Source organism: Bombina bombina, chromosome 1 (genome assembly GCF_027579735.1).
Source record: "Bombina bombina isolate aBomBom1 chromosome 1, aBomBom1.pri, whole genome shotgun sequence".
NCBI classification, from domain to species: Eukaryota; Metazoa; Chordata; class Amphibia; order Anura; family Bombinatoridae; genus Bombina; species Bombina bombina.
The window spans coordinates 599,388,603-599,405,108 of NC_069499.1; positions in this window are offsets into that span (position 1 = coordinate 599,388,603).

A 16,506-nucleotide genomic window follows, 5' to 3' on the forward strand; every position below is an offset into this window, starting at 1 on the left:
GGAGGGAGGACGACTACCTCCGCTCCCGAAGGATGGACCTGCCGCTGGGGAGAGAGACTGACTGTCTCCTCTACCAGGCCGGGGTTCTGCTGCTGGGGAGGGTTATCAACATCCATCTCTCCCTGCAAGAGGTGTTCTGTAAGGGGGGAGGGAGGATGACTACCTCCACTCCCAGGGGATGGCTCTGCCGCTGGGGAGAGAGACAGATTGTCTCCTCTCCCGGCTCCTGGCTCTGCCGCTGGGGAGAGAGACCGACTGTCTCCTCTCCTGGGAAGGGCTTCTGCTGCTGGGGAGAGTTATCGACATCCATCTCTCCCTTCAAGGGGTTCTCTGTAAGGGGAGGGAGGACGACTACCTCCACTCCCAGGGGATGGCTCTGCCGCTGGGGAGAGAGACCGACTGTCTCCTCTCCCTGCTCCTGGCTCTGCCGCTGGGGAGAGAGACTGACTGTCTCCTCTCCCAGGAAGGAGTTCTGCTTACGAGGAGGGAGGACGACTACCTCCGCTCCCAGGGGATGGCTCTGCCGCTGGGGAGAGAGACCGCCTGTCTCCTCTCCCTGCTCCTGGCTCTTCGGCTGGGGAGAGAGACCGACTGTCTCCTCTCCCAGGAAGGGGTTCTGCTTACGGGGAGGAAGGACGACTACCTCCACTCCCAGGGGATGGCTCTGCCACTGGGGAGAGAGACCGACTGTCTCCTCTCCATGCTCCTGGCTCTGCCGCTGGGGAGAGAGACCGACTGTCTCCTCTTCCAGGAAGGGGTTCTCTGTAAGGGGAGGGAGGACGACTATCTCCACTCCCAGGGGATGGCTCTGCCTCTGTGGAGAGAGACCGACTGTCTCCTCTCCCTGCTCCTAGCTCTGCCGCTGGGGAGAGAGACTGACTGTCTCCTCTCCCAGGAAGGGGTTCTCTGTAAGGGGAGGGAGGACGACTACCTCCACTCCCAGGGGATGGCTCTGCCGCTGGGGAGAGAGACCGACTGTCTCCTCTCCCTGCTCCTGGCTCTGCCGCTGGGGAGAGAGACTGACTGTCTCCTCTCCCAGGAAGGGGTTCTGCTTACGAGGAGGGAGGACGACTACCTCCGCTCCCAGGGGATGGCTCTGCCGCTGGGGAGAGAGACCGCCTGTCTCCTCTCCCTGCTCCTGGCTCTTCGGCTGGGGAGAGAGACCGACTGTCTCCTCTCCCAGGAAGGGGTTCTGCTTACGGGGAGGAAGGACGACTACCTCCACTCCCAGGGGATGGCTCTGCCACTGGGGAGAGAGACCGACTGTCTCCTCTCCATGCTCCTGGCTCTGCCGCTGGGGAGAGAGACAGACTGTCTCCTCTTCCAGGAAGGGGTTCTCTGTAAGGGGAGGGAGGACGACTATCTCCACTCCCAGGGGATGGCTCTGCCGCTGGGGAGAGAGACCGATTGTCTCCTCTCCCAGGAAGGGGTTCTGCTTACGGGGAGGGAGGACGACTACCTCCGCTCCCAGGGGATGGCTATGCCGCTGGGGAGAGAGACCGACTGTCTCCTCTCCCTGCTCCTGGCTCTGCCACTGGGGAGAGAGACCGACCAGCTTTTCACAAGACAAGCAAACCAAAGCTTCTAGGGATTGTGGTTGCTCTGAGGAGCCCAAAAGGGGGGGGGGGGTAGCGTTAGCTGTCTGGTATCCGTGATAAATACCTTTGTTTAAATTGTATGCTATGACTAAATAACAAAAGAGCATTTTGGGGTTTTATATCCCTTTAACTGTTTGCTGGTTTCTGCAAAAGAGTGTGACATAGGACTGGACTCTCTAAAGCTCTTTAAAGGCAAGATTATGTAAGAAGAGGAATATTCTAGACATTTGCTGTATCTCTCTAGGGTATTTACTGCATTTCTTAATATGAGGTTTTATTACTTTTAAAGTTTGTACTTTACATGTTGTGCTTTTATGACTTTGGATATAACATATTTAGGATTGTGGTTTGCACAATGTACAATTGTACATTGAATGTTTCTATGTATCTTTTAACAAATTATAACTAGACTTGTACAAATTGCATTTCACTTTCTATTGTTTATTTGTGAAAAAAAATCTTGTGATTATAGAGAGTAGGCTGGACAGGGACATCTAATCAGATAGAAAGAGGAGGTCCCTGGGTAGGTCTGAATCTCACAGCCCTTAGAATATATTCACTCACACCTGCACTGATTTATCTCGCCAGACATATCCTGGTAAAGTTTACTCAAAATTTACAATGCACTTGTTTAACTGAAATAAATACTAAGTATACTAAACTAGAAGCCAATACAAGTTAAACTGCAGTGAAAGTTAAGTCAGTGCCTGATGTTACTCCTTCAGGTTCCTCCTGATGTTCCTCCTTCAGGTTCCTAGCTGTGTGGCCGCCAGTTAAGTTAGAGATAGTTGCAGTTTGTGGGACTGGATTAGCTGCAGTTATTTTAAATTATGTTGGGGCCTGGTCATTTTGAGGACTGGGCCAGGCTTGGTTAGGGTTAATGGCAGTAGCAGTTTGTTATGGGTAAGAATAGTCACAGTTAAAATCAATAGTTATTAAAATCAATAGTTTTAATGAGGGATAGTTGCATTTTGGGGTTTGGGTCTTTTCTCAGTCAGAAATGTTGCAGGCCTCCAAGGGGAAATTTGGACTTGCCACCAATCCCCTGGTCTACAGTGAGCTCCTCCTTGTGGATCCACAGCCCTCCCCTGGGAAATGTGGTCTACCAAACCCCTGGGTTGAGATGCAGTTACTGATTTAGATCCTTGGCATCATGCTTACACTGCCTAGGATAGGCTTGTCTACTGGAAACAAATTGCTGCGGCTGAGGTAAGCCCTGCGGTTGGAGGTGCTGAGAGGTAAGTTCCTGCACCGTCATAGCCCACCCGCTATAAGCATGAACATGTTTCACATAGTCTGGGGACATATATTTATACATTATACACCTTATACTAGCAGTTTGTAGCACTTTTAGGCACTTTTAAAAAACTTTGTCTTTTGAGGTTACTGTTGCTTTAAATTTAGGGCAGTCGGCTTAGCACTCTCAGAAGTTGCTTCTAAGCTATGTTTACTTCACCTGCTAGTTACCTTCTGGTTTTTAGCTTTATCGCTCACTGGTAGCGCAAACGCTCTATGGGCCTGATAAACCTTGCTGGCAGGGAGAGAAATAACACAACATCTTTGTTTTTTTTAGGCCTTGTTTCACAAACAAATCACTACATAGCAGCATAAACATGTATCAAGTTAAAATTTGTGTTTCTTTCATGTAATTAGCAAGAGTCCATGAGCTAGTGACGTATGGGATATACATTCCTACCAGGAGGGGCAAAGTTTCCCAAACCTTAAAATGCCTATAAATACACCCCTCACCACACCCACAATTCAGTTTTACAAACTTTGCCTCCGATGGAGGTGGTGAAGTAAGTTTGTGCTAGATTCTACGTTGATATGCGCTCCGCAGCAAGTTGGAGCCCGGTTTTCCTCTCAGCGTGCAGTGAATGTCAGAGGGATGTGAGGAGAGTATTGCCTATTTGAATGCAGTGATCTCCTTCTACGGGGTCTATTTCATAGGTTCTCTGTTATCGGTCGTAGAGATTCATCTCTTACTTCCCTTTTCAGATCGACGATATACTCTTATATATACCATTACCTCTGCTGATTCTCGTTTCAGTACTGGTTTGGCTTTCTACAAACATGTAGATGAGTGTCCTGGGGTAAGTAAATCTTATTTTCTGTGACACTCTAAGCTATGGTTGGGCACTTTGTTTATAAAGTTCTAAATATATGTATTCAAACATTTATTTGCCTTGACTCAGAATGTTCAACTTTCCTTATTTTTCAGACAGTCAGTTTCATATTTGGGATAATGCATTTGAATTAATCATTTTTTCTTACCTTCAAAAATTTGACTCTTTTTTTCCTGTGGGCTGTTAGGCTCGCGGGGGCTGAAAATGCTTCATTTTATTGCGTCATTTTTGGCGCGGACTTTTTTGGCGCAAAAATTATTTTCCGTTTCCGGCGTCATACGTGTCGACGGAAGTTGCGTCATTTTTTGACGTTATTTTGCACCAAAAATGTCGGCGTTCCGGATGTGGCGTCATTTTTGGCGCCAAAAGCATTTAGGCGCCAAATAATGTGGGCGTCTTATTTGGCGCTAAAAAATAAGGGCGTCGCTTTTGTCTCCACATTATTTAAGTCTTATTTTTTCAGTGCTTCTGGTTGCTAGAAGCTTGTTCTTTGGCATTTTTTCCCATTCCTGAAACTGTCATTTAAGGAATTTGATCAATTTTGCTTTATATGTTGTTTTTTTCTCTTACATATTGCAAGATGTCTCACGTTGCATCTGAGTCAGAAGATACTACAGGAAAATCGCTGTCTACTGCTGGAGCTACCAAGCTAAGTGTATCTGCTATAATTTTTGGTATCTGTTTCTCCAGCTGTTGTTTGTATTGCATGTCATGACAAACTTATTAATGCAGATAAAATTTCCTTTAGTACTGTTACATTACCTGTTGCTGTTCCGTCAACATCTAATTTTCAGAGTGTTCCTGATAAACATAAGAGATTTTATTTTTTAAATCCATTAAGAAGGCTATGTCTGTTATTTCTCCTTCTAGTTTACATAAAAGTCTTTTAAAACTTCTCTTTTTTCAGATGAATTTTTAAATGAACATCATCATTCTGATACTGATAATGGTTCTTCTGGTTCAGAGGTTTCTGTCTCAGAGGTTGATGCTGATAAATCTTTGTATTTGTTCAAGATGGAATTTATTCGTTCTTTATTTAAAGAAGTATTAATTGCATTAGAAATAGAGGATTCTGGTCCTCTTGATTCTAAATCTAAACGTTTAAATAAGGTTTTTAAATCTCCTGTAGTTATTCCAGAAGTGTTTAATCTCCCTGATGCTATTTCTGAAGTAATTTCCAGGGAATGGAATAATTTGGGTAATTCTTTTACTCCTTCTAAACGTTTAAGCAATTATATCCTGTGCCATCTGACAGATTAGAGTTTTTTTGGGACAAAATCCCTAAGGTTATGGGGCTGTCTCTACTCCTGCTAAATGTGCTACTATTCCTACGGCAGATAGTAATTCATTTAAGGATCCTTTAGATAGGAAAATTGAATCCTTTCTAAGAAAAGCTTACTTATGTTCAGGTAATCTTCTTAGACTTGCTATATTTTTAGCTGATGTTGCTGCAGCTTCAACTTTTTGGTTAGAAGCTTTAGCGCAACAAGTAACAGATCATAATTTTATAGCATTATTATTATTCTATAACATGCTAATAATTTTATTGGTGATACCATCTTTTGATATCATTAGAGTTGATGTCAGGTATATGTCTCTAGCTATTTTAGCTAGAAAAGCTTTATGGATTAAACTTGGAATACTGATATGTCTTCTAAGTCAACTTTGCTTTCCCTTTCTTTCCAGGGTAATAAATTATTATTTCAACTGTTTCTGGAAGGAAGGGAACTTTTTTTCCAAAGGATAAAAAATCTAAGGTAAATTTAGGTCTAATAATCATTTCGTTCCTTTCCTCACAATAAGGAACAAAAGCCTGATCCTTCATTCTCAGGAGCGGTATCAGTTTGGAAACTATTTCCAGTTTGGAATATATCCAAGCCTTTTAGAAAACCTATAGCCAGCTCCTAAGTACCCATGAAGGTGCGGACCTTATTCCAGCTCAGCTGGTATGGGGCAGATTACGTTTTCTTCAAAGAAATTTTGATCAATTCCGTTCTCAATTTCTGGTTTCAGAACATTGTTTCAGAAAGGTACAGAATTGGCTTCAGTTAAGGCCTCCTGCTAAGAGATTTTTTTCTTTCCCGTGTCCCAGTTAACACAGCAAAGGCTCAGCATTTCTGAAATGTGTTTCAGATCTAGAGTTGGCTGGAGTAATTATGCCAGTTCCAGTTCTGGAACAGGGGCTGGGGTTTTATTTTATCTCTTCATTGTACCAAAGAAGGTCAATTCCTTCAGACCAGTTCCGGATCTATCAATATTGAATCGTTATGTAAGGATACCAACATTCAAGATGGTTACTGTAGGACTGTCCTGCCTTTTGTTTAGCAAGGGCATTATATGTCTACAATAGATTTACAGGATGTGTATCTACATTTTCCGATTCATCTAGATCACTTTTAGTGTCTGAGATTCTCTTTTTAGACAAGCATTACCAGTTTTGTGGCTCTACTGTTTGGCCTAGCCTCAGTTCCAAGAATTTTTTTCAAAGGTTCTCGGTGCCCTTCTTTCTGTAATCAGAGAACAGGGTTTTTTGGTATTTCCTTATTGGACAATATCTGGGTACTTGCTCAGTCTTCTCATTTTCGAAGAATCTCATACGAATCGACTTGTGTTGTTTCTTCAAGTTCATGGTTGGAGGATCAATTTACCAATCAGTTCATTGATTCCTCAGACAAGTGTAACCTTTTTAGGTTTCTAGAATAGATTCAGTGTCTATGACTCTGTCCTTGTCAGACAAGAGAAGTTTAACATTGATATCAGCTTGTCAAAACCTTCAGTCACAATCATTCCCTTTGGTAGCCTTATGCATGGAAATTTTAGGTCTTAGGACTGCCGCATCAGATGCGATCTCCTTTGCTCGTTTTCACATGCGACCTCTTCAGCTCTGTATGCTGAACCAATGGTGCAGGGATTACTCAAAGATATCTCAATTAATATCTTTAAACCGATTATACGACACTCTCTGACATGGTGGGAAGATCACCATCGTTTAGTTCAGGGGGCTTCTTTGTTCTTCCGACCTGGACTATAATCTCAACAGATGCAAGTCTTACAGGTTGGGGAGCTGTGTGGGGGTATCTGACGGCACAAGGGGTTTGGGAATCTCAGGAGGTGAGATTTCCGATCAATATTTTGGAACTCCGTGCAATTTCAGAGCTCTTCAGTCTTGGCCTCTTCTGAAGAGAGAGTTGTTCATTTGTTTTCAGATAGACAATGTCACAACTGTGGCATACATCAATCATCAAGGAGGGACTCACAGTCCTCTGGCTATGAAAGAAGTATCTCGAATTTTGGTTTGGGCGGAATCCAGCTCCTGTCTAATCTCTGCGGTTCATATCCCAGGTATGGACAATTGGAAAGCGGATTATCTCAGTCGCCAAACGTTGCACCTGGGCGAATGGTCTTCACCCAGAGGTATTTCCTCAGATTGTTCAAATGTGGGAACTCTCAGAAATAGATCTGATGGCTTCTCATCTAAACAAGAAACTTCCCTGGTATCTGTCCGGATCCAGGGATCCTCGGGCGGAGGCAGTGGATGCATTATCTCTTCCTTACAAGTGTCATCCTGCCTATATCTTTCCGCCTCTAGTTCTTCTTCCAAGGGTATTCTCTAATATTCTAAAGGAATGCTCGTTTGTCCTGCTGGTAGCTCCAGCATGGCCTCACAGGTTTTGGTATGCGGATCTTGTCCGGATGGCCTCTTGCCAGCTGTGGACTCTTCCGTTAAGACCAGTCTTTCTGTCTCAAGGTTCTTTTTTCCATCAGGATCTCAAAACCTTAATTTTAAGGTGTGGAGTTTGAACGCTTGATTCTTGGTCAAAGAGGTTTCTCTGACTCTGTGATTGATACTATGTGACAGGCTCGTAAATCTGTATCTAGAGAGATATATTATAGAGTCTGGAAGACTTATATTTCTTCAGGATGGTTTAGATAAAGGTTTGTCCGCAAGTTTCTTGAAAGACAAATCTCTGCTCTTTCTGTTCTTTTTCACAGAAGGATTGCTAATCTTCCTGATATTCATTGTTTTGTACAAGCTTTGGTTCGTATAAAACCTGTCATTAAGTCAATTTCTCTTCTTTGGAGTTTGAATTTGGTTCTGGGGGCTCTTCAAGCTTCTCCTTTTGAACCCATGCATTCTTTGGTCGTTATATTACTTTCTTGGAAAGTTTTGTTTCTTTTGGCCATCTCTTCTGCCAGAAGAGTCTCTGAATTATCTACTCTTTTTTGTGAGTCTCCTTTTCTGATTTTGCATCAGGATAAGGCGGTGCTGCGAACTTCTTTTGAATTTTTTACCTAAGGTTGTGAATTCTAACAACATTAGTAGAGAAATTGTGGTTCCTTCATTATGTCCTAATCCTATGAATTCTAAGGAGAAATCATTGCATTCTTTGGATGCTGTTAGAGCTTTGTAATATTATGTTGAAGCTACTAAGTCTTTCCGAAAGACTTCTAGTCTATTTGTCATCTTTTCCGGTTCTAGAAAAGACCAGAAAGCTTCTGCCATTTCTTTGGCATCTTGGTTGAAATCTTTATTTCATCATGCCTATGTTGAGTCGGGTAACACTCCGCCTCAAAGGATTACAGCTCATTCTACTAGGTCAGTTTCTACTTCCTGGGCGTTTAAGAATGAAGCTTCGGTTGATCAGATTTGCAAAACAGCAACTTGGTCCTCTTTGCATACTTTTTCTAAATTCTACCATTTTGATGTGTTTTCTTCTTCTGAAGCAGTTTTTGGTAGAAACGTACTTCAGGCAGTGGTTTCAGTTTGAATCTTCTGCTTATGTTTTTTCATTAAAATTTTATTCTGGGTGTGGATTATTTTCAGCAGGAATTGGCTGTCTTTATTTTATCTCTCCCTCTCTAGTGACTCTTGTGTGGAAAGATCCACATCTTGGGTAATCATTATCCCATACGTCACTAGCTCATGGACTCTTGCTAATTACATGAAAGAAAACATAATTTATGTAAGAACTTACCTGATGAATTCATTTCTTTCATATTAGCAAGAGTCCATGAGGCCCGCCCTTTTTTGTGGTGGTTTTGATTTTTTTGTATAAAGCACAATTATTCCAATTCCTTATTTTATATGCTTTCGCACTTTTTTCTTATCACCCCACTTCTTGGCTATTCGTTAAACTGAATTGTGGGTGTGGTGAGGGGTGTATTTATAGGCATTTTAAGGTTTGGGAAACTTTGCCCCTCCTGGTAGGAATGTATATCCCATACGTCACTAGCTAATGGACTCTTGCTAATATGAAAGAAATGAATTTATCAGGTAAGTTCTTACATAAATTATGTTTTCTATTTTTTTTTGTAAGGGCCTCTCCGCACCAACGAGACTTCTTAGAATATCTCGCCTGAGCGGCGAGGTTTTGAATATCACGACCTAAGGGTTAACTGTTTTAGCGTGTTATATAGCGTGCCTTTCCTGCTTCTTTGTTGCTGTAAATTCTAAGTGGGTACAAAGTTTTTAAGGACCAGTGGAGGAGGTAAAGCGCTCTAACTATCAGAGCTTGGGGTACAAATTTTATTTAACCCTTTATGTGCTGTAATTTGTGCTATGTAATCCTTTATACTGTTTTACATTTTTTTCATCGCTTATTTGAACAGTATCTTATGTTTATCTCTAATATTTAAGCTATTTCTTTACTAGTCTTTAGGATTATATTCACTCTGATATAAGTATGCTGTTGGCATTTAGCGAGGTCGAGCAGACATGATTCTCTACAGCAAATCATGTCCGCTCGACCATTAATAAAAAAAGGCCCTTTATGGGCTATTGGTAGTTTATTTTTAGAATAGTTTTTTTTTTTTCTATTTTGGGGTTGTTGTTTTTTTAAGGAATATTCGAATAGGATTAATTATTTTTATTTTTGGTAAGTTCTTTTTTATTTTCTGTAATGTTAGTTTATTTTTAAATCTAATGGTAGTTTTTTTATTCTTTGTAATTGCAGGTGTTTTTATTTTTCAGTAATGGTAGGTTTGTGTTTTTGTTATGATAGTTTTTTTGTGTGTAATGTTAGTTTATAACTGCTTGGTGGGGGGATGGTGGTTTAGGGGTTAATAGTTTATTTAGGTACTTTCTGATGTGGGGGGACGGCAGTTTAGGGGTTAATAGTTTTTTTAGTGTTTGCAATATGGTTGGATGGCTTATTAGGATAGGGTCTTATGCTAGGGTGTTTTTTCACTTTTTATTTCTCTATTGATTTCTATAGAGAATGCGAAAATGTGAGGTCGTTTACGCGAGTAGGGTGTTTTTTTCAACTTTTTGTCTCCATTGATTTCTATGGGGGATTGCATGCACTCAGAAACTCTACTTAGGATTTTTGCCCTTTTCTGGTTACGCTAGTGCAAAATACGCTTTTTTTCAACTTCTAATACCAGCGTAACCCGAAAAGCGCAAAAAGCCTAACACTAGCAATGTTTTTGCTAATTAAAAAAATATATTTACTGTGGCACTTGCAATCTAGCCCTGTATGTGTTCAATAGTATTTATAGGGGGATATTTATCAAGTCATCATCTCCAAATACGCTAAAATTCTGCAGCGTAATTGTGGCGAGCTTGATTTGACCTAGTTATCAAAGTCTACAGACCGGCAAAAGTTGAAATCTGTGACGTAACATACGATCCGCCAGTCTCAATCCAACACAGATCGATGCTTACGTCATTACAGATGTTCCGAATACACATTCTGCACTATTTGACACGTTTTAAAAGTTATCAAATAGTTAACCGGTACGCTCGTGGCTATTCCAGGCCAGCGTACCTGGTTTTCAATCCATCACCCTGGAGGCCGCAGATGCCATAGGAATAGGAATGGGAGTCTGAAAGCAGTGAAAACGTATGTTCGATGCTGCCAGATAAGAATGGTTTAGTCTGTGGAGATTTAGCGCCAAGGGATAAGCCACCTTTAGCTCTGACTATGGGCTATCTAGCGAGCCTAAAAAATGTGATAGAAAGAGAGTGTTAGTACAGAGCACCTCAAATTGTGGGCTAGGTGATATATTGTTATGATTCCAAATTATGAATTGTACTTCATATGTATTGAACTTTGGGGTGATTTTAAAATTGAACTTTATGTTGATTTAAAACCGTAAAGAAATGAATTACAATATCATAAAAATATAATGTCATAAAAAACACCATAAAATAAATTGTGGATCCACAATGTCAAATAATCCCAAATGTACAAAATTAAAATATTAGACTTCAGAAGTAGACCCCTAGTATGTTGTGTCTAATGTTGTAGCCTGGATCGGCTGATTGTGAATGTCTGCAATGGCCTTGAGACGTCTGAGATGTCTCGGTTAAAGACTGGGATTGGATGATCAGAATCCCGTGGAGTGATTATAACGAGAGTGATCTACAGTGTTAGATCATATGGTAACAAGGTGTCTCATATGGATTGAACAATGACTTTGTGTCTGTGTGGTATCTTTGCAGTGAATCAAATGGTGACTATATGTCTTTAGATTTGTATGTCATCTTACACTCGTGAATGTGATTAAAAAGTATTGTGATGTGTTGGGTTATTTTCTCTAGGTGTGTGAACTGCCCTGATAAATCTTTTTGGCAAGTGGTTTAAAGTAAAAATGAATATGAGAATTGACCTTTGTTGAAAATTAATGACAAAGTGCACAAAAATATATATATATAAGTCTTTGGAATCAAAAAGGATGAAAAAATTGTGAAAAAATTGAAAAAAAGAAGAAAAAGAGAAAATGAAAACTTGAAAACAAAATTGGCTTGTGTACAAAAGAGTGCTAGAAAAAAAGTGGTAATAATAATTTGTAATCCAATAGTTTGTTTGTTGAAATTGTTAATACAGTTGGATGAAAACATTAATAAAGAAATTACCTTATTTCTTGATGGTGAGAATCTTTTTCAAATTCTGGTGGTGAGAACCGCCATTTGCGTGCCCAAGTGTCACACTGAGATGAATGCTTAGCTCTCCTTGTGGAGATAAATTCCCTTGGCGAAGGGGAGAATCCCTGTTCCTGAGGTGAGAATCTTTGTCTTTAGGTCCCGTAAGTGTTTGTCCTTTTGTCTCAAAAGTCCTAAAAACATAAATTCTGATGGTGTGATGGTGTGATATGTTTTAAAACAAGTATAACAATTGAAAATATTCTTACCAGCTTGGTCAACGCGTTTCGGCCTTAGCTAAGCCTTTATCAAGACTGTCTTGATAAAGTTCTTGAATGACGTCACTTGCATTCAAGTTCCAGTTTACAGCGGTGAACGTATTGAAGAGGAGCTCCGCGCAGAATGTCTTCAGGTTGGACCCGCTCCACGCCGGATGGATGAAGATAGAAGAGGATGCATGGATGAAGACTTCGCCGGCTGGATGAAGAGAGGAGAGGCTGCATGGATGAAGACTTCACCGGCTGGATGAAGATGGAAGAGGCCGCCCAGATGAAGACTTCTTGCTGGTTGGATGGATCCTTCAAGCGGGAACTTAAAAAACTGTAAGTGGATCGTTGGGGGTTAGTGTTAGGTTTATTTTTGGGTGGGTTTTATTTTTAGATTAGGGTCTGGGCAGGTAAAAGAGCTAAATGTCCATACAAATGCCCTTTTCAGGATAATGGGGAGCTTAGGTTTTTAAGATAGGGTTTTTATTTGGGGTGGTTGGTTGGGTGGGTGGTGGGTTTTACTGTTGGGGGGTGTTTTTATTTTTTTTTCCAGGTAAAAGAGCTGATTTCTTTGGGGCAATGCCCCGCAAAAGGCCCCTTTTATTTTTGATAATTTTCTTCATAATTTAGGTTTTTTTTGTAATTTAGCGTTTATTTTTTTTTGTAATTCAGTAATTTTTAATAGTAGATTTAAATAATTTGAGTAGGGTTAGGGTTTTTTAATATGTTTAATACATTAACAGTTTAATGTAATTTTAGTATAATAGTTAGGGTAGGTTAATTAATAGTTTAATATAGTTTATTTTAATGCTACAGGTAAGTTTTAATTTATTACAGGATAGGGATGTTGTAATTTTAATGTAAAGTTAGTGGGTTGTTAGGTTAAGGGATTAATAGCTTAATTTAGTTTAGGGCGATGTGGGGGCTGGCAGTTTAGGGGTTAATAGGTTTAGTTAATGGTAGTGATGTGGGAGGCCAGAGGTTTAGGGGTTAATACATTTATTTAGTGGTGGCGGGGTCTGGGAGCAGCGGGATAGGGGTTAATAACTTTATTAAAGTTGCGGCGGGGTCCGGGAGCGGCGGAATAGGGGTTAATAACTTTATTAAAGTTGTGGCGGGGTCCGGGAGCGGCAGGATAGGGGTTAATAACTTTATTAAAGTTACGGCAGGGTCCGGGAGCGGCGGGATAGGGGTTAAAGGGACATTATACACTCTTTTTTTCTTTGCATAAATGTTTTGTAGATGATCTATTCATATAGCCCATAAAGTTTATTTTTTTTTAAATGTATAGTTTTGCTTATTTTTAAATAACATTGCTCTGAATTTCAGACTCCTAATTAAGCCCCAAACTTTAATGAGAATACCGTCAGATACCTACTTCATCTTTCTCCTGTTTATGTAAAGGGTCTTTTCATATGCAAAAGAAGGGGGGGGGGGGACTGTCTTATTTCCCACTTGCAGTGGGTTTTCCAACTACCTTATCAACCGAGCTAAACTGAGAGCTTCTAAGTAAGTTTTTAAACAGTTTTATACTAGATTTTTATATCAGTATCTGTGCATCTTATTCTTTATAGTAGTGTCTATAACATGCAGTTATATGAAAATGAGTGTATACTGTCCCTTTAAAGATTTTAGTATAGTGGCAGCGTTTAGTGACAGAGTATAAATAAAGTTGCTAAAAAGCCGAATAGCAGCAAGATCGATGACTGTTAGTTAACAACAGTCCGATGCTCATCACCCCGTACTTGGTGCACAGATTTTTTTTTATAAATTTTGAGACATCGTATTCAGGTCCGCGGCCGTGATGTTAGGCGAGCCTATTGGTTCCGGCGAATGCAGCATAGTTGAGGCTTTGATAAATATCCCCAATAGGCTTAGTTTCAAAACTTATTTAGTCTCTTCTATAATTTTAGTTTGTTTGACAAGCGGGCTGGTTAGATTTATATACAGTGATGTAGGAATTATACATGTCTGCCATACTACAATCTCATGTTTATCTCCACATCTCCAGTATAACGTTTTACTCATCATCTAGTTGGTACTGGATGTCTCCCTGGGTTTGCAGTCACTGGATGACATCTCAGTAAGTTAATGGAACTATTAGTTTGTCCTTCTCAGACTTTTATATATATTTGTTTGAAAGGTTAAATTTTTATGTGCTAATAATAGGCTTATATCCCATTTTTTTGTTTACAAATTCTACCACAAGATTTAACTAACTAAGCCCACTCTAATAGGTTTCTTTATTCCAAAGATTTTACAATATTATAGAGCTAAGTCATAATGTACTGTCTGTGGCCAAGATAGTATGATTGGCATATACTCTCCTTTTCTTTTTATTTTTTGCTCTTTGGTGATTCTCTATATGATATAATGCAATATACAAGAGGAAACAGGTGAAATCTTGTCAGATGGTTCCTAAGGTGGAGGGAGCAGTTTCCACTCTGACCAAGAGGACCACTATTCCTATTGAGGACAGCTGTTCCTTTAAAGATCCTATGGATAAGAAGTTGGAAGCTTTGCTTAAAAAGATTTATGTTAACCAGGGGTATCAATGGCAACCAGCTGCATGTATTGCTACGGTTACTATTGCTGCGGCATATTGGTTTGATGCATTGTCTGATTCTATTCAGCAAGATACTCCTCTTGAAGAAATTCAAGATAGAATCAAGGCTTTGAAGTTGACTAATTCCTTTATTGCAGATGCTTCTCTACAGGTCATCAAGTTAGGAGCTAAAATTTCTGGTTTTGCTATTTTTGCTCGCAGAGCTTTATGGTTAAAATCCCGGTCTGCGGATGTGTCCTCTCAGTCTAAGCTTTTGTCTATTCCTTACAAGGGTAAGACCTTGTTTGGGCCAGGTTTGCCTGAGATTATTTCTGATATTATGGGAGGGAAGGGACATTCTCTTCCTAAGGATAAAAGAAATAAACAGAAGGGGTTGGCAGAATAATTTCCGTTCCTTTCGTACTTTCTCTGGTAAATATTTCTCTTCTTCCTCCAAGCAGGAACAGTCCAAGCCATCTTGGAAGTCAAATCAGTCTTGGAATAAGGGGAAGCAGTCCAGGAAGCCTGTTGCTGACTCAAAATCAGCATGAAGGGTCTGCCCTCGATTTGGAAATAGATCTTGTGGGGGGCAGACTCTCTCTCTTTGCTCAAGCTAGGGTTTGAGATGTTTAGTATCCCTGGGTGGTAGATATCGTATCCCAGGATTACAAACTGGAGTTCAAGAATTTTCCTCCCAGAGGCAGGTTTCTTCTCTCCAGGTTATCTGTAAACCAGATAAAAGGAGAGGCGTTCTTACGTTGTGCTCAGAATCTTTCTCACATGGGAGTGATAGTTCCTGTTCCGGTTCAGGAACAGGGTCTGGGTTTTTATTTCAATCTCTTTGTCATTCCCAAAAAGGAGGGAACTTTCAGACCTATGTTAGATCTCAAGAATGTAAACAAGTTTCTCAGGGTTCCGTCTTTCAAGATGGAAACTATTCATTCCATTCTTCCTTTGGTTCAGGAAGGTCAGTTCATGACCACAGTGGATCTAAAGGATGCGTATCTGCATATTCCCAGTCACAGGGATCATCACAGGTTCCTAAGATTTGCATTTCTAGGCAAACATTTTCAGTTTGTAGCTCTTCCTTTTGGTCTAGCAACATCTCCCAGAATTTTTTCAAAGGTCCTGGGAGCATTGTTTGTGGTGCTTCGATTGAAGGGTGTTGCTGTGGCTCCTTATCTGGACGACATTCTAGTTCAGGCTCCATCTTTTCAACTAGCAAACTCCCACACTGAGTTGTTGTGGTCTTTTCTGCGCTCCCACAGTTGGAAGGTGAATTTAGGAAAAAGTTCCTTAATTCCAGCTACAAGAGTGGTATTTTTGGGGTCCATTATAGATTCTCTAGAGATGAAAAATGTTCTGACAGAAGCAAGAAAGTCAAAGATTTTCAATACGTTTCTTGCTCTTCAGTCCCTTCCTCAGCCGTCAGTGGCTCAGTGCATGGAGGTTATTGGTCTGATGGTTTCAGTCATGGACATCATTCCGTTTGCTCAGTTCCATCTCAGACCTCTGCAGTTATGCTTGCTCAGGCAGTGGAATGGCGATTATGCGGATCTATCTCCAAAGATTGTTCTAGATCAGATGTCCAGAGATTCTCTTCCATGGTGGTTGTCTCAGGATCTTCTCTCTCAGGGAACTTGCTTTCGCAGACCTGCCTGGGTGATTGTAACCACGGATGCCAGTTTGCTGGGGTGCTGTCTGGGGTTCTTTAAGGGCTCAGGGTCTATGGACTCGGGAGGAGTCGGTTCTTCCAATAAATGTTTTGGAACTGAGAGCAATTTTCAATGCTCTTCTAGCCTGGCCTCAGCTAGCTTCAACCCAGTTGATCGGGTTTCAGTCGGACAACATAACGTCAGTGGCTTACATCAATCATCAGGGAGGAACTCTGAGTTCCGGAACTCTGAGTTCCGGAACTTGGAGTTCCGGAACCCGGAGTTCCTTGGCCATGACAGAGGTAGCCAAGATTATTCAGTGGGCAGAGATTCACAACTGTTGTCTGTCTGTTATCCACATTCCAAGGGTGGACAATTGTGAAGCGGATTTTCTGAGCAGACAGACTTTTCATTCGGGGGAGTGGGATCTTTATCCAGAGGTATTTTCCAGC